We start from the raw sequence: 7,787 nt of genomic DNA, 5'->3' as shown, positions 1-7,787 counted from the left end.
GTTTTTCATTGGCTTCCTGTCGTTCTTCCTGAATTCTTTTAATGCTGAAAATATTATCGTTTGGGGAGCTTTTCACCAAAATTTACTTCATTCTTCTGCTAGGAATACATCTGCTATTTCTCGCAAGTGATTATTTAATACTTTTGAGTAATTTCTATAAAGTTTATGTAAAAGACTTACATCTCTGTAATTGTCACATTCATTTCTCAATCCTGTTTCAAGAATAGAGATACTTTATAGCTTCGTCATCTTTGATTGAATAAATGTAGAAGTCTTCACTCACACAACATCCTCTATACTTAATAAGATCGATATTTACTCCATCTGAGCCGCACGCTGTATGACTTGAATTCTTTTTAAAACCTATTCAAGCTCGTCTAATGTCGCTGAGTCAGGTTGTAACGTTTAAGTCTAAAGTAAGGTGTGATGTTTGTATCCAACAAGGAACAGTTTATCAAGTGGTGCGCTGACTGCGTATCTGATTGCGTGTACCTTTATATTTACCTGACCCTGTTTTATACAATATATTAGCAAGAAAGCAATACCAGTGAATCCAAACTAATTAAAACCTGTGCGCGATAATCACAAATCAGAGGTAAGTACATTCAGATCCACTCGATCTTACTACAGCGCTGTAAATCTGAATACGTACAAGAGTGGTACCTGTGAGAAAACACACAAACTGTGTGAAATAAATTTCTCATGTCGTACTGATGTCATCTTGGATATCACCTTGGATAACGCGTTGTTCTGCTCTCAGCACTACTAAACTAACTACAGTTGCAAAAGCCAAAATGCAAGAAATTTGACTGAGACACATTTAAAATTTGTTTAAAAAAAAAAACAAAGACTTGGAATTGGGGGACGGAACATTACCGAGCAGAAAGACTGTAATATCTTACTTGAAAATATTACTTTATTGTGAAGCTGACTTGCAATTGTTAAGTCATATCAAAAAAATTACATTTATGCAAACAAATGATCTTTACAAACAAAAGTGCAATAAAAAACTTGCTGTTATGTACAAATCTGGCCTCTTCAAATCCGTTACACAGCAAAAACACATAAATACATGAATATTGATTATCTTATTGTAGATCGATGTAACAATATGTAGAAAGATTTTTCATCAAAATTTCACAATAATATTTGAAGCATTTACTTAATTAATGTTACTTCAAATCTTATTTCTTCCATATATCCTTAATACACAACACTGACATTATTACACTGAATATTTAATACCAAGCGACTGCCCTCTCCGGAGCATCACTACGGAAACTGCCAGCTTCTGGCGCGCTACTCCTACTACTCCCGAGAAACAACTGCTCCCTACCGCCCGGCCTAACATTTAAGCTCTTTGTAACACATACTCTGCCTCAGCGATAGCTGCCTCGCAGCGTTCTTTCACACATACATCTTTATAATCGATATATCGCTTATGCTCTTGTATAATACGTTGAAATTTACAATCATAATTACATATACTTGTTGTATTGAGGTGTCACGGGTTCCCTGTGTGTTGCAGACGTTTCATATTCCAATGTTTTCTTTGTAATGTTTCATCCACTGTTCTTCATTGATTACATTGCTACTGGCAACTTTTTTTAAGTTTTTAGAGGTTTTGTAGGCAAAATCCTGCCTTCCATTTTTTTAAGTTCAGTGTTTGTAATCAATGAATCTTGCTATGCTTTCCTTATTACTTGTTAATCTTGGTTTCGCTTATTTTTATGTTGATGCTATATATTCTTGTGTTCTGCGTAGTAAAAGAAGTTCATATGCTTTTTATTTTTCTTCCATGGCTTGCCCTATCTCTGAGTACTATATCCTCAACTCACTTTCCTTTTCTTCTTCCCAATGCTTCGAGCGCTGCTTTTTATGTAGAGCCTTAAATGTTATTTCACTCAGTCTGAATCATCAGCTGTTGAAATGGTTAAGAGATACTGCAGCAATCTGTGTTGGTAGAGTTATCTATTACTTTCTTTCTGCAATAAATACAATTTGAGTACTTCCTCTGAGGAACTGCCTTCCTTTTTACAGAATTTCTTCCATTTGGATATTAATATATGTCTTTTCTCCTTTAAACTCTTACACACCGTAACTGAATTATCATTTTTGAGTTGAGAATAAAGAAATCTATTACATACTTAGTGCTACTCGTGCGACGACTGGGCAGGTGCCTAGTAGTGTGTAAATTCCTTTGTCGAACTAAGCTGAACAGCCCCTTCAGGGATACCGGCATATTTGTATTCAGACATTATCTCTGTTATTCTTTGATGGTATTTACGGAATAAAAAGGTCTTTTTCGGATCGTCTGATACTTATATATCAAGCAGCACGAAACGCAAGAAAAATTTTTTATCGAGCTTTTATCCTCACCATGACTTCAGAGTGGTGTCCCGTTTCTAATGCAAAGTCGAGAATTCTCAGAAAATAAAAAAGTCGACAATGTTATTTTTTATTACTTCTGAAAATAATACTATGGTGCCAAAAATGTATTCATACCCCCCTGTCCGGGCACTCTGAGTGTACTAAAAAAAGTACAGACACTTACTGTTAAGATCATGACGGTGTTTTTTCTGGAATGAGTCAATGGAAGTAATTGCGTGAGTTCGATCAGGAGTTGGCTGTATAAGTTCGTTTGTAATCCTGGAGAGGTAGTAGCTCTGACATCACACACAAAAAAAAGAGTGATCGGAGTTTAATGTGCCGTTAACAATGGGGTAATAAAAGGCGGTGTGTAAAACCGGATGTTGCAAGAACGGGGAAGAAAAGCGATTTTTCTCTTTCAGATGAACAATTTCGGCATCTTCCTTAAGCGATTTAGTTTGAAAACCCAAATCAAGATGGCCCGAATCTAACAACTCCCAGGTACTGGTTCTGTTTCTTAACCACTTCACCGTTTCGTTCGTTGAGAGCAGAGGCGTATTCGGGTAGTGCAAGCGATAATGCACTGGATGCAGAAGTCAGGTTTCCGGGTTCCCGACACAGTCTGGCTCACACTATTTTCTTGATGTAAGTGACCGATACGCAACGTATACCGCAAAGGCAGGAGGAACCTCAGCATACAACTCTGGATCAGCCATTTCAGAAGACTACCGTTACGTTTCAGGTATGGAGATGGGAGACACAAAGACCCATCAGGAGGTGACTGATCCGTTTACAGAACAAAGTGCAGTTAAGTGCTCGCTTTTCTGTTGGTATAGCTACCTACTAACCAGAGCACTTAGTCAGAAAGTTCTAATTTGTTTACATTTATGGCGTCATAAGCTACGCCATGTTGCATCATCATCCTTAGCAATGACGTCATCGTCAGGCGACAGGCTATGCCCCACTCATCCATTCACATACCTCTCCGTGCGCAGCTCGTGGTCTAGTGGCTAGCGTTGCTACCTCTGGATCATGGGGTCCTAGGATCGATTCCCGGCCGGTTTGGGGATTTTCTCTGTCTGGGGACTGGATATTTGTGTTGTCCTCATTATTTCATGGTCATTCGTAAAAGTGGCTAGACTGGACAATGTCAAGATTGGAACTTTGTACGGGCGCTGATGACTGCGCAGTTGAGCGCCCACAAAACGAAACATCATCATCTTCCCTCTCACCTCTGCTCTCCTACAGTTAGAGCCTAGTAGTTTAGCAGCAATTAATATGAGTCAGTCACAAAATAGCCCCAGAGGAGCCATTGTAGCTGTACTCAAAAGTACCAAACGATATAAATGTTCTTGTCATATTCGAAGAGATTTACCCAAAAAGTTACATAAAGTGTACAAGTAGCAGAATTTCTACATATAAAATAAGTTAGCAAAACAAACACACACACACACACACACACACACACACACACACACACACAATGTTTCTACCATGAACATATATCTTAAACAGCACTAACGAATCTACAAAAGTCGATTTATATACCAAACAAGGTGTAAGGCACTGTGGACACTCAAATTAATCTATTTCGTCATCCACATTGTTCTTTGACGTTTGTTACGTCTCACTTGATTTATTCAACCTCTAAAATGTATGCAAAAATACGTTAGCAATACGAAAAATACAGTGTTCATGCCAAACTCACAATATTATTTTCCATAAACGGCTTTGTAGAACATTAAAAAATGTGTACTGGACTGGGAATTGGACGTAGAATCTTATCAGCGCTGTAACTGACTAAAATACCCGTGTAGGACACATGACCCGACCTCACAGCTTTATTTCCACTTACTTATCTCCTACAATCCAGACCATACAGACGCTTTGTGGTTCCCTTGTTGGACTCCTTGGAGGAAGGGTACTGCATAGAAATGGTTTAGCCACAGACTATGAGACTGTTTCTAGAATGAATATTACACTCTGCAGTGGAATGTGTGCTGTTTTGAAACTTTTTAGCACATTAAAAATGTGATCCTAACCACGACGCAAACCCAGTACCTTGCATTTCGTGGGTAATGCTCTCATCTACTTTACTTTCACCAGCACCTCTCTCCGACTTCTAAATCTTCAAAAAAACTGTGAGGGTGGCTCGTCTGTCGGGTCTGGATGCTTAGCTGGTTAGAGAATTGCCCACAAAACAAGTTTCCGTGTTCGATTCCTGGTCCGGCACTCATTTGTAAGCTGCCGGAAGGGTTCATGACTGCTTATGTAAGCATGTTGCTTTCATAATCCACTGATCACATGAGGAAATCTTCAGTGGTGCTTATAGGAGTAGGATAAACACCGTCATTTTTAGTATGGTAATGAAAGAGTGTTTAATCGAGTCCTGATATCATTACACAGTGTCACTCTGATGGGAGAATATGGACCCGGAGACTGCAGAGAGAACAGTGTTGACACTGAGTGTTGTGGTGATAGTGACATTCAGTGTATGTCGTGTGATGTCTGGTGCTGCCATTTTCTAGTGATGGTTCTGTCAATTAATTATAAATTAACATAGGAGTTTCTACGAGAAGTACTTGGGTTGTATCATGGTACGTTGAAAAACATGCTGTTTCGCTGGAAAAGGGTGCTCAGGAATTTAATCTGAATAACATGGAACGTCTTTGGGAAGAACTGGAGCGTCGTTAATGTCAAATAAAGTCACCTCAGCATTTAATAACTGCTAAAGGTAATTCTAATGGAATTTCTCTCATAGTTTGGAATTTCTCTCCTACGGTACAAAGAACTTAAGGCACCGTCTTTCTTGATGTTTAAATGCTGTAATAACTCAAAAATAAAGCTCCATGGATTATTAATTGAGTTGTTAGTGTGTTTGGAACTAACAGCAATAAGCATCATCACATATTGTAGCTGATATAGAGGTTCTTCGGGTTAAAAGTATTTTTAAAAGTCGAAGAATTAACGTTTCAAGGAACGCTGCCTATATGTTACATCCGCCCTGTCAAGTAGCTGCTTCAGTAAGTGGATCCCAAAGAAAGATACTCCATTCCGTGTGGCCTCAGAAGCGTATGACTGATCCTACTTACAGGCATGAACCAAGCAGTCAGTTGCTACATCGACCAATAAAAGTTGATCATGGGACTGTGAATGAACAGAAGGGGCCACACGCAATCATAATATCGGGTAAAGCTTACATTCGAGTCTATTACAGAAACGAATTATAATTTACAACAAACATTTACATGTCCGTAAGAAAAGCACTATAATCGGACGAAAACAGTGAGTTACTACTGGTTACCAAAAACATCAGTTAAAAAAAGGGGTTAAAAACAAATATCTTCTGATATTTAAGAAGTTATTATAGGGATGAGACAAGCTGGATAGAGATATGCGGGCAAAGAGAAGTGGCAGTGGAACATGGCGCCGTATTATCCAGTCTGAACAATTTCGCGACCCTTGAGACTAGCCCCAGGTCCACCATGATGGACGTTTACTACTAAACGTGGACAAACACGAGCAATAAAAGTGAGGCTGCGTGATCTAGACTTTGTCCCAGCAAGAAAACAGCACACAGATGTGGCTGAGACTATTTTCTATCTCCAATTTGAATAGAGTTTCTTACAAAACAAGCGAGTTCTGATGTAACTCGATAAATCTGTTAGGTTGCTGGTGGTTTTTTACGTGAAAACTTTAAGACTTTTTAAATAGAACAAATGTTATTTTTACATTATACATCTTTGTTTTCCATGTCTGCATATTTGCAGCCCTCTGTCGTACAGGGCTCCGAATTGTAACGTGTAACGTAGCGGTGTGTAACGTAACTATGTCGGTGCGTGAGAGGCAGCGCGGTGTAATCGAGTTTCGAATTCAAGAGTTCGTCCACACATGGAGCATCCTCTCCTTCAGCATGACAATGCCGGACCACATATGAATCTGCAACATCTGCAACAATCCCACGCCTTGGATCCACTATCGTTGACCATCCTTCATACAGTCCCGATTTATCCCTATCCTGCTTTCATCTGTTTCCAAAATCTAAAGAACACCTTCGAGAACTTCACTTCGATAGGGATGCAGCGGTGCAAGCAAAGGTGAAGCCAAACATTCTACAGTGACGGTATCAACAAACGGATGTTCTGATGGGAGAAATGTGTTTATCACCAAGATGACTATGTTGAGTAATAAATACGTAGACACGATCAATAATGATGTAGAACGATAAAAACGTTTGTTTTATTTGAAAAGCCTTAAGAACTTTCTGATAAAAAATTCTGAGGCATTGTTTTTCACCACACCCTCACATTTTCCACACCTCTATCATCGCAGGAAGTCGTAGAAATAGTTATGTAAGTATTTGTACTCATTAATTAATGACATATTTGCTGAATGAAGTATCACATTTCATTTCATTGTACTGTCCCTGCACTTTGCCTATACAATCCAGTTAAAATCCTCACCTCACTGTGTTTCACATTACAGTTCTCTTAATCGATTTATATTACTGTACGCCCCATTGTATCCAGTTTAATGAAAAACAATACATCTTCTTCTGAAATAGAGCGACATTAAATTGTTAACACTTTCAAATGGTTCAAATGGCTCTGAGCACTATGGGACTTAACTTTTGAGGTCATCAGTGACTGTACTGCTGATAATATATACAGGGTGGCCAGAAATAGCACGAAAAGGTTGTAAGGATGTTTCAGGGGAGGATTGCTGAAAATTATTCTTAAGAAAATATTCGATTCGTGGCGCTGTTTCCGACTTATTCAGCATTGAAGTCAGGCAGTCATGTCGTTGGGAGCACATATTCAAACAGCCTGCAAAGGCGATGTCGCCAAACATGTACGAGTACTTTGTTTGGTTTCCTCAAACCGAACAAATGTAGCTGTTGATCACCTACCTTAAATCCATCGCTTCCGAAAAGGCACATTTTAACTGGTAATGAGCATGTCAACAAGTGGTAGTGTGGTGTCACCGCCAGACACCACACTTGCTGGGTGGTAGCCTTTAAATCGGCCGCGGTCCGTTAGTATACGGCGGACCCGCGTGTCGCCACTGTGTGACAGCAGACCGAGCGCCACCACACGGCAGGTCTAGAAAGACTTACTAGCACTCGCCCCAGTTGTACAACCGACGTTCATAGCAATGGTTCACTGACAAATACGCTCTCATTTGCCGAGACGATAGTTAGCATAGCCTTCAGCTACATTTGCTACGACCTAGCAAGGCGCCATAATCCTTTGCTATATATATTGTGGTTATAACATGTACCGTCAAGAGAGATGTTCTACAATTGTGGATTAAAGTTAAGTATTATATCAACTACGTACTTTATTTGAAATTCTCAAGATATTGTCCTCTTCCAGACCTCACGCCAGTCAGCGTGTAATTAAACGCGTGCATTTCGG

This window comes from Schistocerca americana, chromosome 2, assembly GCF_021461395.2.
Source record: "Schistocerca americana isolate TAMUIC-IGC-003095 chromosome 2, iqSchAmer2.1, whole genome shotgun sequence".
In the NCBI taxonomy this organism is placed as follows: Eukaryota; Metazoa; Arthropoda; class Insecta; order Orthoptera; family Acrididae; genus Schistocerca; species Schistocerca americana.
Note: the sequence above shows the minus strand (reverse complement) of the source record.